The sequence below is a fragment of the Centrocercus urophasianus genome, unplaced genomic scaffold, assembly GCF_019232065.1.
Source record: "Centrocercus urophasianus isolate 14NV4802_14NV808 unplaced genomic scaffold, USGS_Curo_1.0 seq_23, whole genome shotgun sequence".
Lineage (NCBI taxonomy): Eukaryota > Metazoa > Chordata > Aves > Galliformes > Phasianidae > Centrocercus > Centrocercus urophasianus.
Window position 1 is genome coordinate 2,937,116 of NW_024884789.1, and position 24,578 is coordinate 2,961,693.

The window sequence follows — 24,578 nt, forward strand, 5'->3', positions numbered from 1 at the left end:
CTTCTGTGTTCTTGGAAGGGTTTATTTTAGCCTCAGCCTGCACCAAATGTGGCATTCCTGACCACTTCTGAGCAGCACTCCAGCATCACTGCTTTTCACGTACCATAAACCAAGGCTCCACATATCACCGTGGCCATTTCACCTGCACTTCAGCACACATCTGCCTTATCTCTCTCTATATATAGTCAAGACACTGTGCCCACAGGGACCAATTTATTTTTCCATCACCTGTAGCTTCCTTCATTTTATGTAGGAAGAAGCTAGCAAGTTCTAACAAGGAGTGTTATGAATAGTGTGGTAATGCCTCTTTTCATCCCCGTTAAGTTTCTTATAACATTTTGTGAAGTCAATCCCTGCAAAGCCCCTAGAACAACCTCCACTAATTATAATAGGATCCACTGCGGACCCCATGTATTTTAGCTGTAGCTTCACAGATTTGCTGCATGTTACTGCCATCTTCCCATATTGAGGTATTTATTCCACTGCCCTAGAGTTTGTTCCAACAGCTGGAGGTGTAGCAGTCCTGACAATACACAGGAGAGGTTTCCTCAGTCAAAAGTTTCCCTGTGTTTCTGCGTACAGGAATCGTGGCTTCAGCCTCATCCCTATGTGTACATCATCCTCGTTCACCATCTGAGCATTCAGACAACTGCCAAATTGCAGGGGAAAAACACTGTGCATAGAGATAGGATCTGCTGTCTTTGGGTGGCTTGTGATTTGTATCCTGTGCTACAGAAGCCCATAAAAATAAGCCAACCCATCAATTTATGACTCAGGTCAGACCATTTTCATATAATTTGAAAGCACAGTAATTCTAAATTCTGCTGGATTCCTGCTGCTGTGTCACAAAGAAATATATAACAGAATGAAACTCAGTGAATAGAGGTGAGGTTTCACCTTCACAAAGCCACAAATTCCACCAAGATGGCTCAAGTCACAGCTGCTGAGGATCTCTGAAGTATTCAGATACTTGGTGAGTGCTATGACAAATGTGCTCTGAAGTAAAAACAAGAGCCAAGCAAGCTTCCTCGATATTAACACTTCTCACATTGCTGTTATTTACCTTTCTAACGTCTAACATGCATTTCACTCAGGCCTTCAGAAGGAGAACTGCTGCTGCCCAGCTTGGCACTGTCAATAACTGAGGTCACTTCAAACAGTGACATTATGGACCTGGACCCTACATATGTTGCTTCACTGTGCCCTATTGAAAACCACAACTCACCAGAGGGCCATGAATGTGTTCCCATGTATTTCAAATGGCTTTGTAGCAAATCTATAAAACGGTGTTCATACAGGTTTCTTATTGCTAATGCATACCCTCAAGGGATTATCTAAGTGCTCTTGGTACAGACCCTCTGATAAGCCTTGGAAACAGCCAGCAGCACATCTACTGCTATCAGCAACACGTTATGAAAGGAATGTCATGGCAAAGTACTGCCTAGTCACAAGACAAAAACCACCCTGGTGTTTACAGCAGGGTAGGAAATACCATATTAAAATAAAAGCATGACAACGGACTTAGGGTAGAAAAAAAACCAAAGCCATTTCTAAATTCCTGGTTCCTCTGTCATCAAATCAGTGCACCATAGAGAAGATCTGTTTGGAGCAAAAGCCTTTTTGTGAAGCCTTATCTTGGCCTTCAGCGGACAGAATCGACAACTCTGAAGTGGCAAAAACCACTTACCAAGTGCCACCTTCAGCGAACAAAGGAACACAACACCATGCACTGAACAGCAAACTATCAGCTCCCAGGGGGAAGTGTCATTTTCACATCAAGTCTGCTACATGAGAGTGGGAGAGAAGCTCCAACTGTTTTGAATTCATGTGTCAAGTCAATCGCAGGAACAGATAATATTGGAGTTATATAAAATTTCGGAAGGAACCCCCACCCACCACCTGCAACACTCACTCGCCACTGTCAGAACAGCTCTATAACTGAAGACAGCACTGAAGAGAAGTTGTCCTCACAGCTTTCTGCAAAGTAGATGATAGGATCATTATAATTTCATTTTACATATGAACTGAGGCAGAGGACGAGGGTCTATTTTTGTTCCTATCAGAACACTATCTGAAAGTCCCCACTGGACCTAAGTGCTAGCTGCCTGCTATCAGTTTAAAATCTTTCCATCTGATCCCAGAAATTTGAATTCTCAACAGACTCAAAGCAGGATCTGCATGGAAGGAAGGAAACATTAGCAGTCTGCCCTGCAGATTGCTCCAACTTTTTTTTTTCCCTCCTCCTTCCTGCAGGGTCTTGCTATCCCCTCTAGGGAAATCAAACCAGCTCTGTCTAGTTTCCTCCAAATGCCTTAGCTTGTGAGTTCTGCTCAGGTATAGATGGCATCAATGTCAGAGCTGGGAAGTTAGACATCAGAAGCTATGTTCAGGAGAGCAGGTACAAGGACAAACTCAAGCACACAGAGCCTTCGCTTTGTTGCACGCCTTACCAACTGCTGGTCTGGCTGCCTCCATGCTGGCAATATTGCAACAAGGGGTGTCTGTAATGTATTACTGTCCATACCTAAAGCAGTCAAACAGCATTAAGAAGAGTTTGGGCATGAACCAAGGAGCTGAGCTTCCTCAACTCTTCTCTCCCAAAGCAGTAAGAGCTTGCTCTAAGGTCACCTCCAAGCTCAGGCTGATGAGCTGAGCTGAATGGTACCTCAGCACCCTGGTGTCTTGGTGCCAGGCATAGACCCACACCGCCAAAAAGCAAACAAAAAACCCCGCACCAACAGGGCTTCCTGATGCTGTACGCTCACTCTCCATCTTCCCAACAGCCCTCTCATCTCCCTTTGCACACATTCAGTGATAAAACACACGCACCAGAGCTTCACGCTCCGCTGTGTCGCAGCACACCGAGGAGGAATTGCACCTGCCCTGATTTCCCCAACCACCATTAGCCAAATTAAAGCTTGCCAGCCCTGTCCTCTTTTACGACCGCTGTGAGAGAGCAAAGGGAGAAATCCACAAGGGGAACAGATGCTGCGGTCTGAAGAAAGAGAGAAAGAAAAAGACATCATCGCTCTCTGAAAGCATCCAGAAATGTTTCTATTCAACTCATTCAGTCCTACACAAGATCAGGGAGAGCACAGGACTACTGTGAGGAAAATCTAGGTCACATATGATCACAGCAGCACAGCTGCCATACTCTCAATGGCCATGTGAAACAAGGACCGCAGCAAGGACCTCTCTTTGCTGAAGAGGGATGGGTTTTGTTTTTTTTTTTTTTCCAGTCCAGTTTTACAATTTCCCCTCATTAAGGTGCATTTTCCGGCAGCACTGTGAGTGTATTTGGGTCTTCAATTGGGGTGAAGGATTTAGCTATAAATCCCTAAAATGATTCAGTAAGTGGAATTTCTGTAGGATCGTTTAAATAGTTTATAGGCTGCCAGGCAGGATTTTAATCTTCTAACAGTGACAGGAACAGTGTTACTTCCCTGCTCTTCTGAATGCCAACACATTTCTTAGTTCTCTTTGTTTCATATCTGTTGTGGAAAGATACACATTGCTCCCATTTTCATTAAGGAAACAGGAATCTTACGCTATTTTAATACACCTGTGAAAACTTCGTGAATTGTCACATTCAGTGCCCTCTCTTTGTTAAATACATGGGCCAGTGCTTTGGCCCCTTCCCATTCTTCAAGCACAAAAGGTAAAATAGATGTTTGCACAAAAACTAAAAAAAAAAAACCAAAAAACAAAAACCACAACCAGGACAATGTTGCCCCAAATCATTACCTTTGTTCTTCTAATTAAGGAAACCCTCTGTTAACCCTCCCTTCTCCCCTTTTCTACACCTGAATAAAACCAGGAAGGATCTAAAGCCAAAATACTGAACACTCGTGCAGTTCAGGGGATTAGAAGGAAAGGACAAATGTTCGTGGTGCCATGCAGCTAAGCCAAGCACCTCAGAGCAGCATTCATTGCAGAACTGCCAAAACTCCTCACGCAGGCAGCTGTAGCACAAGCAGCTGTGTGGCTGAGGAGGTGATACACAGCACAAGTCAGGAAAATAAAGAACAGAGGATTCTTTTCGGTGGAAGTGAGTATGTTATAGGTGATTTAATAAGGATTTGGTCCCTCAAACAAGCAGCCCAGATAGCAGAGCAACAGGAAACAAAATCACCTAAGTGCAAAGAAACTGACTCATGCCTGTTGTTAGTCACAGCCATTTTGTCCCAAGGTTTCCTAAGCCTGATGATGCTGCAGCCCTCTCCAAGCCCTGGGACCAGAACAAGCTGCTTCCAGGCTCGGGGCAAGAGGGGTGACACTTGGGACTTAGGGCAACAAATTCTTTGAGTCATGACTGCTAATTATATACATTAGTATGTTTCAAAAAGGCAGGAATTTTAATGCATGACAGCTGCAAGAACAAAGACTTTTCTCAGTATCTTAGGTAACACATCTATTACCAGGGACTAGAAATAATGTCCCTGCTATTATATTCCAAATCAGGCACCAAATTCACACTGGACTGAGATCTCACATGCTAGGTAACCCTGGCAGCACAGCCCCTCTGCTCTGGGCCAGTTTCCTATGGTGGAAGCCCTGGGGGGTCCCCAGTGATCCTTCTGATGTCATCAGATTTGGGGGGGGCTGTGCAAAAAGAGCTGTTGGCCTGTTCCATAGGGCCTCCACGCTCAGACGTGGTGAGTGGTGGAGGCACGCTGGGCCTGCGCATTAGCTGGTTTGAATTCCAAATTCTAATCAGGTGAACTAAGTAACTTTCAGTCTAATTAGAAGAACAGTAGGGTTTGTTCTTAATCCACAACCATTTAATCTTCCGACTCATTAATTGTGCACAGGCTCTATGAATATGTATATATGGAAGGGAAAAAAATTATTTGACCTTGATGAAAATGACAACACACAAAGCAGGCGTGCGCTCACCTTTCATCACACTCACTTCATTACGTAGCTTCAACAATTCCTATTGCTCCGAAGCAGACTACTGACACTTACAGGCAATCCTGCAGCCAATTAGGAACCCAAGTCCTGATGAACCATGGGACTTGTAATGATTAGCACAGTATTTACAGGGAAGATGCCTTCCTCTGCCAATTTACATGCAAATAAAAATACATGTGTTTTAGAAGGTCGTACCAGGAAATGTAATTCCTGCATCAACAATTGAGTTGAAGAGAGGAAATGCAGAGACAAAAGATTCAGAGCACTAAAATAGGATTTTGCTTAGGATCTTGAATATCCTGTTCCAATACATCAACATCATGCATGAAAAACGACTCATGTCTTTCTTAAAAAACACCTCAATTTGTTTTAAGTATGTAATTTTACATACACACATAATGTGATCATACTATTTGTGCTGTAGAATAAAGAACCCAACTGCCAGAAATCTCCTCAGTTCACATAATTATTCCATACCCCCCAGAACAACAAACATGGGCAAATTCTCAGATTTTCCTCGTAAGATTTTATGAACATTTACTGGGATTGTGTCAAGCGGCCTTGCCTTACTTACTCTTTCATCTACTAAAGGAATTAGGTCTAATTTACCTATTGTATTTTTGGGCAGAAAACCTGGAAAATACTGCACTAGGAATCATTTGTGAAGCATGGATGCAGGTTTAGGTTACAGACATGCCTAAAGATCAGCAACTACAAAAAATTCTGGCTCAGGGTGGGTGTAGCTGTCAAAAATCTCTCTCCAGACCTCTAAAAACCAGGAGAGGGAAGCATAGAAGCCAATTTCTGTTCCTTTCCACAGCTGAGTTTTCTTCCTGGAGGAGACCAACCTGTCCCACCAGGATGGTACAGAGGCAACAAACAGCACTAACTAAAGAACTCAGCAGGGGGAAGAACCCTAAGTCACAGTCAGAGAACAAAGGTGCCCATGAAGACCCCAAATACCAAAAGGGAACCACAACCTCCTGTTGCCTGCAACAGCTGTGAGAGTAAGAAGAAAAACATTGGTCTCTGCTATGGAAATAACATGGCAAATCCAGTTGGAATGGGAAGACACAAAAGTAATCGTAGAAGAAAAACAAGGGCTATATTTACTTCAGCTTTCTTCTTTTTGGCCTGTTTCTAGTCTTCTGCCATCTCTCCTGTTGTTTATTGAAAGCCTTCATGGAACAAAACATCAGCTCAGGCACCGACTTGACACAAGACACTGCTGAAGTTTCTCCTTCCTTCAGCAATTAAGCCAGCAGAGAAGAAGGTTCTTTCACCACAGAGGCAGCATTGCCCTTAAGTGAACCAGCATCTACACATGCAAAGCCTTCACCCCAAGTGGGGAAGACCTTTTAACTTGACTCTGCCAGACATCAAGGGGATTAAGGGTACCATTTAACTCAGCCCAACTTCTCAGTTAACAGTATCCTTGCATGCACCTCCACTGCTCTTTTGCAGCACTGGGCAAACTCACTTAAGCCAGCTCTTGAGGCTTTTATCTTTAAAGGAAGCATAGATAGAAAGTTCAATAAGCCAAGGAGTTGCAACCTGAAGCATAACATAACTGGTTCCAGCCACACAAAGGAATGGGAACAGCCAGCACCCTGCAAGCTCTGGGCTGTCACTGGGGGATCACAGGCACTGCGGCCCTGTTGACCTCAACCAGGAAAGACCTGACACATCCACAGCAGAGCAGAGTCTCTCTAGCAGCATCCCCATGCCCCCAACTTCTACAGAGGAGTTTCTCACAAAAATTGCCTGTTCGCATGGGATGGTTTGTGCTGGGGTGAAACAAAACAAGTCCATTTGTTGCGTTTCTCTTTCCCTATGGAGCAGGTTCAGGCCAAAAAAATTTAACTGCTACTCAGCTGTTTTCTGCTGACATCGCTTGCATTCCTCTCTCTTCTCAAATAACATTTGGAACTCCCTGCCAGATAGTGCAATTTGATATATGCCCCGATGATGGAGGGTGGAGGGGAGGAAAGTATGTTGGCTGATATTTTTCCATTACAAATCTAAGCAGCCCAATCTACAGTTCAATCTGCAATAAAGCCAGCAATTTCTGAAGGCTGGGGCTCTGACTCAGGGCCAGTACTCGTACCTGAAGCCTTTACAACCAGATTACTTTTAAATATGGATATTAATTTTATCTCAACCTCTATTTCCAAGCTGCAGCTTTTGAAACCACACAACGTATTTTACGCTGAACTCTCGGATCTGAAGACAAGATTTGATTCTGTTCAGAGCTGCTCTGTTGGCATCCAACCACAGAACCAAAATCCTCATTCAACCCCAATGACATTTTCCTTCCCAGGTACCTCTGAGATCCTTCAGAACTGAAAATGCTGGTTTGCCTTTCATGAACCCAAGTTCCAATGTTTGCCACCAACGGAGGAAAAAGCCAGCATTTACCACACAGGGTTTTTTCCTACAGTAATGGCAGGAAATACCACAAATACCACGATGAAATAAAAATCCACAGCCCCTCCAGATGCCACATGAATTAGCAAGGTAAGGGCTTAGAATTTCTGGTATTTAGAAGTCAATGCTCCTCTATGCATTTGGAAATTCAGGGATTTATTACTGCCTCTTATCCACAAATATAGATTTGCTTATTTTTGCCCCCTTGTCACAACAGCAGTGCTCTCAGAACTGTATTTCAGATATAAGCAAAGAGGATGATCACAAAGAAAAAAAATGAAAACGCTGTTTTTTTTTCCTCCAGTCTGAAGAAGAAAAAAAAAGCAAAAATGACAAAAACAACAAACTTCCCTTTCTGCTGGGACTGAACCATGCTGGGATACTTGGCTCCATGTATTTTACCATCTCTGTGCTTCTCTCCCAGGGCTGGGAGAGCTGGAACACGATGAGAAATCCTACTCCTCTGTCATCTGGCCCGAGGACACGGAGGAGAGGTCTCTGAAGAAAGTCAGCTCCCAGGGGGCTCACAACTGAGAAGCATTTCAGCTGCCCAATGTAAGAGCCTCATTCTCTCCATAAGTACGGCCCCAGCTACTGGACGTGCAGCTGGAGCACAGCCCCCGGGTGCTGCAGAGAAGGGAGGGACAGAACAAGGATAGGCACAGGCAGTCAGTCCACTTCATTCCTCACGCCCATGTATTAGTGACTGTTTGTCTAGCTGGATGCCCTAGGAGATGAAGCTTCAGTCCTGCTGTAGGCACCAAAAGCATAAACATCCTCAGGCTGAAGAGATCACTGTGTTATAAGCAAAATCTAGGGCAGGGCAAACTTCCGCTCTTTATATGAGTTCAACATTCTTGATGCAATTTAATTATCCTATCACCCACCTAAATGACTCCGACCAGCTCTCAACTCAGTGTCCAGGGCCAAATCTCACTGGAGCCTGACAGAACCAGCAACAAATCCAGAGCCCACTCAGTCCCTGCACAGGTCCCTCAGGGCTCCTATTCACACTGCCAGAGACTGCTGGGCTAAGCTGATACAGACATTGCTTCATTCCAAGCAGTCACTAAAACATGTCTTTGTAAGGGATTTCCAAAGTATATTTATCCTGAGGTGTTCTCCAGACCTTCACATTCACCTAATGGGACATTCATCATGACAGCCAATCTTCAGTTCTCTCATTATCACTTTGCAGGCAGGAGGCAAGTTAGTATGTTCAAGGCTTCCTAAGAGGGGATGAAAGAAAAACGTAACAGAATTTGGTCCTTCTCATTCAAAAGACCTTATCTAGCAGCAGAGGGAGCGAGTAGGGCAGATTCACCTTCAACATGATAATCTTGCTAGCTCTCCTTACAGCATTCCCGGCTTCTGCCCTTCACTGTATGCTGAGCATGAATGTGGGAATGAATCACTGCTGATCTTGGCAAAATACCAGTCTCCCTCCCTTTGCTCCAGCTTGGAATAATCCCAACTTTCCAAATGGCTTCAGTGAATCCAAGACTTAAGTTCGGTTATTAAAAAGTAGTGGAAAACCATAAATCACAGGATTTATATCAGCAAGTTCTTTGATGCATTCAAAACAATTACTGGGAAATATATGATCTTCCTAAAAATAACTCCTTCTGTGAACACCAAGGAAGAAGCTACTGTCCAGATATAATGCACCACCTCATCTGCACTCCACCATCCCTTAAGGCAGGCACAGAAGTCTCCTCTTTACTCTTGCTGCTCATAGCTGTATTCAAATTAATAATATGCTGAAATGAGAAATGCTTACATTGATGTTAGAGCAGTTTATACTGCTCACAGACTACTCACAAAATGGCTTGTGATTATAAACTTGTCACCATTTAAGTGAGCCTGGTGTAAATTTCACTGCTGCCACTCACACGGACACAGCAGAACATTAGGAAAAGGCAAGGACAGCTGATGTGAAAACATATCAGAGAAGAAAGAACAAATTCATTTTGCAGTCCACACCTTGCCATACTTTTTTTTTTTTAACCAGCAAAACTTCTCCATTTTTAATGGGCATACACAGCATTCAGCTTTTGCTGATGTTGGTTCTGGATTTCCCTTTTGTTACTGGTACATCACTACAGCATGACAGCTTATGTGGCTTATGGATGTGGTTCCCATAACAGCACCAATGGGAGTTGCCATCACTGATACACATGTGGTGACAAAACGTGATCTGTAGCGAATACGTTCTACAGGAAAGACCAGGTTTCTAAACCACATACCAGAAACATCCTACTGAAAAGATTAGAGCCCACCTACCATCTGACTTGAGTTAGAACAGATCAGGAAACCATATGCCAGCAGAAATTTAGCTCCAGGTCACAGGAAGCACCTGTGCTGTTGTGACACCAGATACCTACTCAGTAGAGTATTTGCAATAGCAACAGAAACACACATACCTTCTTCCTGCTGCCAGCAACTTCTTTTTTTTACAGCAAGACACAACCAACACACAACTTCCACCACTGAGGCAACTTTGTTCATAAAACCCCAAGACACTGCAACTCAGTCATAAATGCCCCGAAAACAAAACCTTCAGAGACAGCCTAGAGTGCAGCAGAGATGGCCTGGGAAGCCTCTAAAGCAAATCAATACTACCCTGTGGATCCTCCAGCATGCAAATCCATGCTGAAATATGCTGCCTTGAGGATGCTGGGATCACTGAGATACTCCACCCTGAGAGGAAGGCAATGGTTACAGCAGGCTGAAACAGGAAGAGGGAGCTCTTCCACTGTTCCTGTAGAAACTCAAAGAAAAGGACATTTCTGACATTTGTCTTCTCTTCTTCCTAATCTCATCTTAGCTCTCAGACCCAGATGGCTTCAGTTTCTTTTGTTGCTACTTCCACTCCCAGGTACTCCTGTGAAAAGGGACACTTGTCATGACAAAGTACAAGAATCCATCAAACTGCACTTCTGTATCTCACCTTCCCAAGGCTGCACTTGCTCTATGGTCCTGCTGGCAAGCAGCCACCAGAGAAAACAAACAGATTTATCTTCCTGGGAGCATCCAGCTCCAAATCAACATCAAGCTGGAATTACTGCATGGAGCACTGAAAACCTTTGTTCTTGGCTTCTTATGCATGCAACTTTTGACTGCAAGCTCTGTCTGAACATGATCAGCATTATTGGTACAACCTGCTTAGGAAATCTCTAAAAAAGATTCAGCCACTGCTGTATGATGAGGGAAGATGTCTTGATTTAAGAACACAGGCATTACTAGAAAGGGAAAAAATAAAAGGGTCCCTTACTGTTCTGACATATCAAAAGCAGACTAATGAACCACCAGTTCATAGAATGACCCTGCTCATCATTTCAGAGCCAGGCTGGCCTTTTGTGTTAAGGACACTGAATAACAAGAGCAAGAACAAACAGAAAGAATCCTTTCCCACTGCCGAAAGTAAATTTTGAAACGAAATCATTTAAAAACTACACCTGCCTGCCCTACTTTAAGGTCTACATAAGAACAGACGAAAAGTTTTGTTCTATTGGCAAAACTGAATCAAGGCTTTTGATCCTCAAAGATCTCTTAATCGCTTTGCACATCAGTTCTTTTCATTATTTCAAACACACTTGAAGACAGCTACCTTTTTCTCTCTCTCCTTTTTTTTTTTGCCCCAAAAAAACCTCCTCTGTGTTTGGGCCATTTCCCAGCCAACTGTGCCACTACAGCAGAAAGCTGTTGGTTCTTTACTCACTCCAAGTTTCAACATACATGCATTACGATTTGCCTTGGAGAAGTCTCAAAAAGCCCAGCCCTTGCAACTAACTGTGCTAGCTCACAGTATCCACCTCTCCATCCTTTTAATGCTTCGCAAGAGTTCCAAGGAAGATTATATACCTCTGGTTAAAAAAGAAAGTAGTTGTTGGTGGCATTGTTATTGCATTGCATTGGAGTGTTGTTTTTTTTTTAAAGCTTGACTCAAAATTGCAATCACAGCCACATAAAACTCAACTTAATTCAAGGGTTCTTCAAAATTTCATGTCTCTGCAATTCCATTAAGTCAAACATTACACCAAATCACCAGTGCAGCACACAAAAATTCTGACAGAAGTTATAATAACCCTGGCCCCCTTAGCATTCTAGTAAATGAGATGAGTGCTTAAGTGGACTAAGACCGAGCTTACCAACAAATACATACAGCATCCTTTAGTTTTTCACTTAATTCTTGCTCCTGGCTTTTAGCTCTCTAACTGAAAGGGCAGAGACTTTCTGCAACAAAAATCAGCTGCTTGTTTGTGGTCTATGAATGAACTTGCCACACGTGGACTACTTACAATTGTAATAAAGACTATAGACAGGAGAGACAGGAGGTGGAGTCAGAGTTAGCTGGCTGACAAACTAGTAGGGGGGATGGATAACATCAAAAACAAACTCCACCTGGAAAGCTGCATGTAGGCAGTACAGCAGAGCAACAGTTTAATGCATTCAGTGCTGAAGGCATTGTTTAGCAAGTGGGTGGATGCTTTGTGAGCCAGCTTCATCTATCCAAATGGTGTCAAAGCCATTGTAAACTGCCTTGTTAAATGCTGGTCACAAAGCAATACTGAGCCGAGAAGGGACAGCAACACAAGGCTCCTGGCTGCACCAGCACAGAACAGGTGCAGGCTTTGTCACGACAAAGGATGCAGACAATAACTGTATGCTGATCCACATGAACCTCTTGTTCAGGCCAGTCTATAGTGCCAGCCTGCGACCCAGCAGCAGTTTCAGAGGACGCCATCTTCATGTGATCTGGTTTACCAGAGACCCCTCCATGTTCCCTTGTCATTAAAACGAGGAAAGAATATTTTTCTGTGAGATCTGATTTGAACTTATGTCCTCTGCATGTAGCAATCAAACAGTTCAGCCTCTCTAAGCCTCCTTTTTTCCTTGCCTACTCTTATTCCTGCATTTATACCCTAAAGGCAGGGAAACTCTGTCTATAAATATATACACTGCATAGCAGCACACCGTTTGTACTGATATTTGAGCTTTCAGATTCAGCCACAGTAAAACAGTATTTAGACCCTGGTCATTTATTCCAGTGTAGCAGATGAGTCAGATGAAACCCAGCTGGGACCACAGCAACCATGACAGCCCTGCAAACCCACTTTATTGGCATCGAACAGAGAGGACAAAACAGATGCCCACTGACAACTGCCCTCCAGCACTGCTGAGTTGTGGCTGTTGTGCAGGGAAACAGCCATTCCCCAACACCAAGCCCACGCAGACCTCACAGAGGCTGCACGCATCCACAGCACAGCAGAAAGCAGACCTGGAAAGATGAACTTGCTCTTTGCCAGCTTTTAGTAGCTGCTGAACAAAAAACACCAGTGTTTGCCAGAGCACAAAGCTTGACAAGACAGGACTAAAAGGAAACCTACAATTCTAGCCACCTCCTGCCTAGCTCTGCATAACAGAGTGCCAGACACAGGCTGACAGCTAGTGCGTGGCAGGAGAGAATTGCTCTTCAGAGCATCCCAAAGGACAGTGTCCTCACCTGCAGTCACAAGGGTTACTTGCTGTTAGCAGCTCCTATTTTGCAACACCTTCCTGCAGCTTAGTCCTGTGTATGTCACAATCCACAGATGAGTTCTTTGGCATGGATTTATATATTTCTGTGTGTGCTACCTATTGGTGTCTTGCTGCTTGCAGAGTAATTGCTTTGCCCTTCCCAGAGCATACTGTAACATTAAACCTTATTTTACTTGGCAGCTAGAGCTCACTTCTCAATCAGCTGTGAGAAAAAGACCCTTCAATTGATGCAATAAACATTGTTTTATTTTCAATTAGTGAATTAAAATAGCTTGTGTTCGAGGCTGTGCAGTACCCATCCATCTCCATAAAGCCCCATACGAAGGAGACCTTCTGGCCTCTGATGCTTTAGAAGACGCTTTGTTTTGCTCTTAGTATTGTACATTGATATGGACGGAAAACTGCAGAAGTAAACTGCAGAAGCATCTCAGACTCCTTTCTCCTTATCCCCCAGCCTGTGGCCAGCTGTGAAGATTACTACTTCCACTGAAATAAAACAGTGGAAGGTGGGAAATAAAACTTGGAGGTGGGAATTTATCAGAGTGTAGGTTTAACCTACAGAGAACTGAAACCATGGACTAAATCTGACTAGTTTTTGCCCACAGCGTTGCCTGTCATGCTGAGGATAGGCTTGCAAAGACCATATTTGAGAGCTAACTCACAGCAAATGCAGTTTGGTGGTTCCTCAAGAATAGTGGGTCTGAACTTCCAGTGAATATTTATCCTAGCAAGCCTAATTGCTGATGGCAGTGATCTTACTCCTAAGAGCCTTAAATCATGGGTGTCCAGCACTAAAATATAAGCTTGTGATAACCTCACCTAGCATGGGTCCTTGGAAACACACAAGCAATAGCAGCAGTAGCAGCAAACTGAGTAGGTATTGTTCAAACAGCAGAACCAGTCATTCCTTAGACACACAGCTCCAGGAACAGATGAAAACAACTACTGAGGAAGTATGAGGAGAGCAGTCCTGGAACACATATGAGAAACAAATGCAAAGCTGAGCAGTGGCTCTATCTTCTGTAGTTCCTGGCATGGTACTATGTTGGATATACAGGTTCTTTTTCAAGTAGAACCAAGTTTAAATGAAACACCTGATAAGTCAATATTTCCAACTATATCTATATCCTCAAGGCAGTGGAGGCAGCCAAAAGTCACAGCAGTTCTCTACCGTTAAGTCAGCCCCAAAAGGTAAGGAGGCACTGCACGTCCAAAGCTGCCCAATCTAGATGGGCGCACACATACTTCTGTCCTACAGGAAGATGTCAAGAGCACAGCTGTTTGAGCTAGACAGAGAGGCAATGAAAGAAATTTAGATTTGTGTTAAATTCCTTCAGTATATAAACTATATACATATACAGTTTTATAGACATAATTTGGTATTTATAAATGTTAATGTTCATGTATACAAACAAAATACAGAAGAGTAAAGGCACAAGGACCTGGTCTCAGGAGCACTTGACATTGGTTTATGCCCTTCTTAAAGACTTTCTGTAAAGTTTCAGTAAATGTATTGTACACCTCTTTTGGGCTGGGTTGTAACATTTATAGAACAAAAATGGTAATTCTTCACCTTTTTCTGGTTAGGATCCACTTGCATCATCATCTATCAACTGAACAGTTCAGACCACTAATTTCTCCTTATGCTAAATATTGCCACTAATGCTACTGGAGAATGATGAGGGGCTGTCATCTGGAGCACTGCTCTTTCATACTGCACTAGTTTAACATAACTGGGGGAAAGAAGAGAAAAACACATTGCAAGCTCACAAGCTCAGGATATTGCTGATCACTGTAACTGGGTAGATTAAAAAGCTCTGCTGTGAGATTTAGAGATACGAGGCCAGAGCTTTCATTAGTCCCTCCTGCAGATGCCTTAACAGAACAACGGACTGCTTCCAGTACCTCTGCCCATCGGTTTTTCCCAATTCAGCCCATAGCTTATGGGAGGTTTGTGCAAGAAGCCAGTCTGCTATTCTAATGCAACTCAAAGCCAACTCCTTCTGCAGACAACACACAGTTATGCTGTCAGAGTGAATTCTGCATCTGCTTTCCCAAGGTCCCTTCTCTCAAACAAATAAACAAAAAGAAGTTTGTTTTTATAGAGCTTGGGTTAAAGAGCCAGTCTTGGAAATGTACTGAGTGGAGCAATCCACCGGCACCACCCAAAACTAGCCAGCAGATGAGAGCTTGCCAAGGCTGTTAATTTGACGGCTGGGGTGGGGGGAAATGAAACCTATTGCTACCATCTGCACAGAGGAAACAGAGGCAAAGAAAAACCCTGCTGTGCGAGCAGAAAGCGGTTCAGAATAGCGGAGGCAACACAAACCATATGACACATTTGTTAAACCTCCTCCCTCCTTTTTTCTCCACCACTAAGTGCTGCAGGACAGTGATCAATCTATTCAATAGAAGCCTATACAAGGCCCTCAGGACTGCCAGCCGTGCAGGTCGCTCTTTTCTTACAGATTCTGGCACATCACAGTACCTCTCCATGGTAAATCATGGTAAGACAAGACAAATAGTTTGCATTTTCAGAACCCCACAGATGGTTTGGATCTAGAAGACCTTTTGCAAACTGCAATGGCCATGAAACCTACTGTCACAGCTAGAATTTGGGATGCATCACAATTTTACTGCTGTTTATACTGCTCAGTTTGTAATGCAGAACACACAAGTAAACTTTGAAAAGGGAAAGATAGTTTTGAAAGGAGCTTGTGCCCTTTATTCAGCTACTTTTACCTGAAAGGCAGCAGTACCTATATGGTGTTCTACTTCCCAGGTGAAGAAAGCACCTCTCGTTGTTATCTTAGTACCATGGTGCAGGTTAATCTGCAATCAGCTCTATCTGTGGAGCTGGTCCTTCCATCTGCAGCAACATCTTAGGGCATCTAAGCTGGCAAGAATACCTTGGTAGTACACAAAGAGGCTCTGGGAATTTCATTACATTTTTCACTCCCCCTGTGTATCCAGAAGGCCATCTACAGAAGAGAAAAGAACTAGAATTTGCCACCCAACCCTCTGGGGTTTCTCCTTTCACACCCACCGCCAAAACACAATCATGCTTACCGTAGGCCAGATTCTGATCTTTATACCAACAAAAAGCAAAATCTGGTAATATCAGCTGCAGACTCCTGCTCTAACATCTACTGAGAAGCAACTCCAAGGGGGCATGCCTTTCTTGGCACCTGCAGTAGTGCTTAGAACTGCTTCTCCCTTTCCTCAAACCTAAGTGGCAAGAACCAAAACATTCCAGCACCGTCCACAAAACAGACTGGCTGGCATCCTCCCTCCGAGGCCAGGCAGTGGCTCTGACACATATCTAGGTTTGCTGCAGCCCATCTCTCAGCTGACACTTGCTATAGCACTGTGGCTATTCAGATTTTGCTTTTCTCTTAAGCTTCACAAGAAGCTGAAACCAGCAGAGCTGGCAGGGGCAAGGGGTAAAGAATTTATCAGCTCTGTGGTTCATTTTAGAGGGGGCATTTGGAAAATGCAATTCAGCTGGATTCACTCATCTCCTTATCTGAGCAGACGCAAGGATATCCGGTAACCTTGTTGATAACAGACTCACCTGGAGAGATTCAGAGCTCTGTAACAAAACCAGAGTTCTTCCAAAGAGCAGTTTTCACTTCACTGGTGATTGCAGAGCTCTCCTTGCAAGCAAAGAATCTTTCTGCAAATAACAGACCACTAGCAGGGTTACACACAGAAAAGGTGCCCCAAGCAAAATGGAAAGGTATAAGAACCAGGAATCCTGACTGGAGTCTGATGAAGACCACTCCCTCACAACATGAGGATATACATCACCTTTTCAGCACGTTTCTAAGACCTTTGGGAACAGGGAGACGCCCTGTCCCAGGCATCAAACACACACTAGACACTAATGAAATGATCAGGGTTTGGTGCAATCCTATACCCTACCTTAGGGCTGTCACCCACAAGAGAAGTGACACTGAACTTCAAGAGTTGCCATCGCGTGACAAGTCACAGCAGTCTGACCTGAGATGACAGACAGCTGTGGTGTAAGTAAATCTCTCTGCAGGACTGCCTAGCTCCAACTTAAAATTGAGCTTCTGTTGCAAGTCAGATTTTCCCCTGATGTACCTCATCCTGCCCAGAGACAAAAATAGAGAAAGTGAGAAAACAGACCTCTATTACCAACTGCAGTCCCCACTTCCCAGCAACCAGCTCCGTACTTCACGTTAACCTTGCATAGACAGAAAATAATAAAATCCAACAACCCGCACTGCCCACAAAATAAAATAGAGACACAGCATGACCATTTATGCAGCTTGGGCAGGCAGCAATCACCATGTGTTTGCAAGCTGAACAGAGCTGCAGTCCTTGTCCTACAGACGCATTCTGTCCTCTGATTCTGTTCTGCTAAACGTTCTTCAGCGATGCTGATGCAGGAGATGTGCTGCTGCAGCCTGAACAATGTCAATAGGTAAGCTGGGGTTGCAAAGCCAGATCTCCTGCCAGTTCTGTTGAATACGATGATTCTTTTCCTGGTCTACTTGCTTCTCATTTGTTCAGAGTTGACTAATTTTTTTCTCCTGCTGGAAAGGAAAACCAAATATAATGGATATGGTGAGGATTATAAAGCAACAGTTACGTAAGAGTTAATTTGCCAGCCTGTGTGCCCATGTGGTGGGGAACACAGGAGAACTGCACTCTGCTGCTGGCATTGCCTACCATAATTATCCGTAACCAAACCGTGGTTACACCCTGTTCTGTACTACATCTTGTATTTCCATCAGATCCAAACACATCTCAGACAGATACGGGGCCTGTTTCTATCTCTGCTGCTCTCTACAGCAAGACACATAGTGCTCAAAGTCCAAACAAGACTGCTAACGTGAACTTGGTATTTAACAAATGATTTGGATGAGCCAAGGTAAATAGGCACCACGGGAAGCAAAGGAGCTGTTCTGACTGAGGGAACACATTATACCTTAACATTATTTTATGGGGAGCACATCAGCCCTGCAGGAGAAGTACAAGGCTGCAAAGCCTCTTATTGTTAGGCCTGGTCTCTGTACAGAAATAGATGAACATCATCCCATCCACCAAAGCCACTCACCCCTGTTCTTCCCCCATCCACTGAATTTCAAAACATTTATGCCCTTCCTCAGTAACTGACTCCCATCCCTTAATTCCTACGCCTCTCTACCCTGCAACAGCCCCATAGATCTTCCTGGATGCAGTGGAAGGCCCGCACCCAGAGGTGCTTGGTGGCTGCAGCTGCAGCATGGGACAAGTAGCAACACCCAATGCTCAGTGTGTCCCTCAGGACAGTCCAGCACCCCACTGCAAGGCTGGAGTCCGGGAGTCTGGGCTCCTAGAGCACATTCAACCTCTGGCATACAACCCTGCAACATGATCTCCCTCATTTCCATGTAGGAGATCTCCTTCTGTCTCCTGTGCTGCCTACCATGGGCATAAGCTTAACCCACCTGCTGTGGGCTGTTAGTTGGTGATGTGTACCTCTCTAACGTGAAATTTACACACAGTTTCTGGGATGCTAAGAGGACATCACATCCTAACCTGACCAGCATTGGCGAGATTTGTATGAATAAAGCCTTCTGAAGCTGCTACAATGAGATGCTACCAGCTAGTCAAGCACTGAACTCTCCCTGTTCCCTCAAAGAGGGTATAACAATCCACTTTAGAATTTGGAAGCGAGTGAGGATCTTCCCACAAACAGGCCAACTTTTTGGCAGACGAGGGCAGGAGGCACACAAACAGATGCTCTCATAAGGCCATAAAGAGCTTCTGTTTCCCAACACACTGCAACAGAAGAAAGGCGGAGGGGGAGAGAAAAGCAGCAGGCCTGGGCCACGTGGCAGGTCAAACCGCCGCCCAGTTTGTTGGCATCCTCTAAAGTTTAAATATGCTTTGAGCCAGCAGTGAATCATCCCTGGCAGGTAAGAATGATGTTAATTTATGACATGCCAAGTGCAAGCAGATCTTTTGGTGTCAGTCCAACAGTTTTAGTCTTCTTAACACACAGCAGTGGCTCAGGTTGCAGCTGTGCACATTAAACTCGAGCAAGTGGCATTTTAAACAATGACAAACTTTAGAACAATCACTCCACACATGGAGCCAGGCCAGACAAAATTGAAGGGTGGCAGAATAAAGGTCAGGAGGCTAACCTGTTTGTCTGGGAGAGGAACAGGTGGCCTGCTTGGGTTGCTGGAGGGACTTTAAACTGTCTGAAGGACACAGTCATGGATCATTTTAACCCATTAAGCTGCTTAAGCCTTCCCCTACACTGATTTGAACTTCAAGAGAGTATTAAATCTTAAAGAGCTTAGCAGTATATCTTCAGGGAAGCTCTGCCCTGTGCTTACACACAGTGCACACGCTGCACTATGGATGTGCACATCCTTCCTTAGAAAGCTGGCACACCCAAACAAAAGAACACATCCACACAGCTAAAAAACAGTAAGCTTTAAATCACAGCATTGCACCAGAGCAGCAAGTCACACAGAGAAACATACAGCATGTCTGTGTGCTCCAAGGAGGAACACACTGCTACCACCACTGCTCAACAGGCACGACGACATGGTGCCCTTCAGAGATGAAGGAAGACAGGTCAGAGAAGAAAACATTCCCTATTCAGTTCCTCCCTCCCTTGCCAGCCTCACAATGGGAGGCTTAACAGCAGTTGCTGAGACCCTGCAGTGGCCTTCCTTCGTGTGCAGGGAGCTCAACCCACACCCAGGCAGCAGGGCTGCAAACAAGAATGTCACCTGTGTGCAGCAGCTAACCTCGACACCTGGACAGAACCAGTCCAAAGCATTCCTGACCGCCATCTTTTCACTGGAAAATGCAAAGGCTGGGAGTTAAGACACATTTAATATTCCAAGCCATGTTTAAAAGCTGCATTTCCTAATTTATTGGTTCAACACAATTTTTCAAAGTGCCAGAAGACAGATGTGCCACAGCAAAACCATAAAGTCTGAAATATAACATTTTCCAATGCAGTGTTTTCCAACTGTTTAAGTACCTTAAAAAACCTGAAAAAAGAAATCTCTTACAAGTAGATTTTTTTTTTTCCAATCAAGTGCTTTCCAGAAGAAATAATTTTAAACAATGAAACCAGTTGTGTTAAATGAATGCAAGGATTTAGCTGTGTGAGACCTGACCCAGAAGAAAGCAGAGTGTTCATTAATAAATTACTCAGATTTAAACTCCAGGTGTGTGGATGTACTTATTCCTAAATGAAATTAAAGGAATTCAGATATTTTATAACAAAGCACTTTTATTCTGAAAAAAGAGCATTCACATATGAAAATAATCAGGAATACCTAAAGCCACAGTAAGGTCTCAGGCTACTGACTGTAAATGAAAACAGTAAATTCATTTTCCCTCTTGCTGCTTCTTGCCACATAACACACCTGATCCCCCTGGATAAATGTTCCTGTGAGTAAAGGACCAGTCCCAGCATGTCTGTGAACACCTCACGATAATACTTCAATGAGATGGACCAGAATCAATATTTTTCTTCTTTGCAGCTCAGGGCCACAGAGCAGCAAGTCAGGCAGGGATGTCAGGCAGCACGCCTCTTGCCGTGGCAGGGAGGGAGGGGCAACGGCTCAGGCCTGGAAAGAAATTTCTAGCTAGCAGTTATCAGCTCCTACACTATTTGATCTGCCTCTGGGGAAAAGTAAAAAATAAAAAAAAATTAGAAAAAAAATTTAAAAAAGCTTTTCAATTCAAACCTTCAGCCAAGTAGGCTTCTAGGAATCAGAGTGAAGTCTGGCTGCAGTTAAGATAGAGCTACAGGAGAAATGTGAGCCCCCAGGTTTCATAGCGGAGGCTTCAGAGCCAGGATTAGATACTGCTAGATCTACAAGTCTGATATGCAGCATTGATTTAATAAAAATGAATCCATTAACTTATGTAAAAGTTAGATATCTTCTATTCATCTGCAGTCAGAAGAAAATACACATTTGTGATCCAAGTAGTTTTTACAGATATGTGATTACACACTTTCCAAACTCGTGTCACTCTGCAGGGAACACAGATATCAGTATGGTACATGGTATCAGCGTACCTGGAATCACAGCCAGGGTTTGCATACTGCCCACAGAATGCAGCACTGAGAAAAGTAGGGGCACAGTCACAACTCTACAGGAAGAAAAACAAAAGCAGATATTAATTTGTGTGAGTAATGAGCACATCAGTAGAAATACCAGATTAAGTTCTAGACCATAATTCTACTGGAGATTTCAGATACAAGCCATCTCCTTGTGGCAGTTACTATCTTTGCAAAGAAACAGAGCAGTAAGGCGTGAATATAGAAAGTGACAATTAGTCCTGATAAATTTTCCTGGACAACTCCTGCCTTTCATCCCACTTTAAAAGGAGCACTTACCTAGAATTCAGACAAGAGATGTTGCCGCTCATCTTCCAAGCCAGGCGTTCTTCAGAAAGCGTTTTTCTTCTCTTCATGCATTGATCTGACTTTTTGCAAAATGAAATTAGAGAGCCAACAGAGTCAGTGCAGAGGCAAATGCAGCCAGATTTAAGCCTATACTCAGAACATTCCAAACCTTCTGTGCCAGAGAAGCAATCACAGTTACCAGAAACTGGCCAAGTACATTCAGCTTGATTCTTCTAATTGCTTTAACAATAAAACAAAATGATCAGAATTATAAAGCATGAAGGAAGATTAACAGAACAGCTACAAGCGGAGCGTAAAAATACTCAACTCCAGAAAGAACACTCATTATCTTTTAAACATTTTTCATGGGATATATGCAAGATTAGCAACATCTGTACACCATATCTTCAATTTATCAACAATTATGTACCCTGCCTCTTTAACAAATGACATCCTTGCAGTGGACCTTAACTGAACAAAATGGAATTTAACAAAGCATTTTTCTGCTTTCTTAGTAGAGCAGCCTGACTTGCTCTCTTAAAAGTGCATTTACTGAACATTCAGAGTACTGATCAATAACCAAACTCAGTATGGCATTTCACATTACAAGAAAGCATTCTCAATTGATTTGAAGAAAAAGATTATACATATAACTTCCTGAGAAACAAAGAAAATGACAGCAGAACACCTTGAAGGGACTGTGGTGGATGTAGTACCATGGGTGTAGTTGCATTTAGTAACACAACAGCCATCAATGACTGACAACTTTCCTTGACAGAAAGAGCTGGTCAGTGTTGGCAATCCTCATGAACATACAAAAGATCAGGTACCTGAGAAATCAGCCCTTGGTTGCTGCTTGGAAGGCATCATCAGGAAGTTAAATCACTTTACCACTTCCAACAGAACTGCTTTCATTGTTGAGATTCAAGATCTCTCACAGAAGTGAAAAGGTCTTTCGCCTGGAAGCAGGAAGAGCATAACTGCTACACAAAAAGCATGCTATGAGAGTTTTAATATTTAAAACCTCAAGCGATCAAGAACATATTTGGTCAGCTCTCACTCTCTCTTGCTGATGTAGCAGGCAGAAATCTGACAGTTATAAACGGTCACTGCCAGGCTCCTGAACCAGCTCTAGAGAATACTAGCTGGATTCTTCACTGCAGAATAGAAGACAGTACCTTAACGTTAAGCAAGCACTGAAGCTGTGGGACACAGACTTTGTGGTTCATAAGTTACCAAAATGTCACCACACAGAACAGCCCAAAATCTTGGCTTCAAAGTGACAAAACAGCCAGTGCCTTTCCAAGCAAGATCCACAGCTCCTCTCATTTCCTGCACACAATAGCATTATTCAGCCACTGAAGTTTCCACTTAGCTTGCATTTATGCCAAGTACTTTTAATTGCAAAGGAAAAGGATGTTAAGCTCTCCCATTTGTTTCTTTCTAATTCACAAGGGACACAGCAGTGGTTGGTAAAAGTTATAGGTTAAGGCTGTTCTCCCCCATGTCTCTTAAGGAAGACTTGCATCATCCTCCTGCTGCCAGGTAAATAGAGGCTACCTCTATCACAAGGGTAGGAAAACTCATTCTGTCATTTGTAAAGTACTAAGAAGGCAAATCATTGTAAACTTTCAAGCATGGTTACATCTCAAACCTACAAAACATCAATTTTAAGAGATGTTCAGCATCACCCTGAACCAGATGCGTCTCATTTAAGAATGGATATCCTAGCACACACCTGACACCAGAACAATTCAGAGAACACCCAAGTGAAAAAAATCATCCGAACAGATACAGAGCTGCAGCTTTGACTGAAACCAAATAACACACAGCAAGGAATGATCTAACTGGAAAAAAAAAAAAAAAAAAAAAAAAGATGCTTAATTTCTGCTTATTCCTGGCATCCAACCTTGTTCTAGAGAGGGGAAAAAACCTGCTGAACACTGCTTAGTGAATAATAATACATGAACCATGTCCACATCTATGGACCATTAGGGTGACACAAAGATAACTTTCAATTGCGCTGCACTCTTTTGATCAGTCCACAGAAGGGCCTAAAGTCTGTTCTCCAACAGGTTTTGCACATATTATCTGGTGAACTACACTGTCTGAGACAAAGGGATTTGTGAATTGAAGTGGTGCTTTAGGCTTGCTAGTCTTTTGAAGTGTCCACACCCCACTTCTCCAGCCTTGGGAAGGGTTATTACCTAATTACTATGCAAATTAGCTGTGATGTAAATTAAATGCTAACGTAGCTTAATAGCCCCAGGAGCAATAGTTTAGTTAACTTTAATGAACTGTAATTTTATAAAAAAATATAATTTATTAACAAGCACGTACAATAAATTGCACCACTAACTTTAAATAAAACATCTACCAAGCTCACCTTCACACTGACTGACACTTGGTGAACACAGAGCAAAAAGGCAATACACATTCAACAGACACAGAATAAACTCAGGTGCAATCCAACTTCAGGCTGAAAACCAAAGAACGGACATACAGTACAAACAGTGAAGGCTTCACCAAAATTGGTTGGTAATACAAAAAGTAATAAAAGCTCTGGATTCAATTTACTCAGTCTCTTCCATCACAAGTTAATTGTAACATTTTGCAACAATACGAGATTAGGAGGGAGGTAAAAGACAAAGATAATCACACCTTGGAATTACAGAATTTCAGCTGCAGGCAGCTTGCCTAGCAGTAGGCATGGCCTTCAATGACACTGTCCCAGTTTTTGCAAGAAATACAAAGATGGTAAAAGTTTCTTTTCTCTCATGAATTAGAGCTTGATCCAACCTCCACTGACATTGAGGCAAAAGTTCATCTGTTATCAGTAGTACTCCAATGAGGCCACAATGGCCTGAAAAGTCACTCTCTCTAGTGAAAGGTTTGGCACCCTCCAGTCTTCAGCTCGGCTGCGCTGTCAGTAAAACCTGACATGCTGTTACCACACAGGTATTACAAGGCTCCTCCATAACAGAAAAAGGAATTCAGTAGAATTTGATGTGTAACATTTGCAAAAAAGCAGCTCCAGTCTGCTCAGCCCAAGATCACCACAATGAAATAAACAGAAAGTTTGTGATGGACTTCAGTAAGAACTGATGAGAAGCATCAGGCTGGAACAGAAAAATGCTCACTTGCTGATTTAACAGCTTGCTCTTTGCTCAGGAAAGGACACTGATATCGCTGATCCCCTCAAGGGAGCAGTAGCAGGAAGGTTCCCAAAAATGCTTCAAATGTAACAGTGGCCAGTGTACAACTGCTCAAGAAGTACTTTTCAACAAAGCAAGAGACTCCT

General features: G+C 43.3%; 1 protein-coding gene across 6 annotated transcripts in view; it reads right to left on the reverse strand.

Annotated features, from left to right (window-relative positions):
* LRRC28 (leucine rich repeat containing 28) overlaps nucleotides 1-24,578 on the reverse strand; it is an 89,970-nt gene that overhangs the window by 15,194 nt on the left and 50,198 nt on the right. For 3 of the 6 annotated variants that reach the window (XR_006169919.1, XR_006169921.1, XR_006169918.1), the window contains exon 10: nucleotides 20,948-22,236. The gene's annotated coding sequence lies outside the window, so the exon portion shown is untranslated. Of the gene's footprint in view, nucleotides 1-19,816; nucleotides 20,493-20,947; nucleotides 22,237-24,578 lie in introns of those variants that run through there. The other 3 variants (XR_006169922.1, XR_006169920.1, XR_006169923.1) reach the window with 3 other exon arrangements.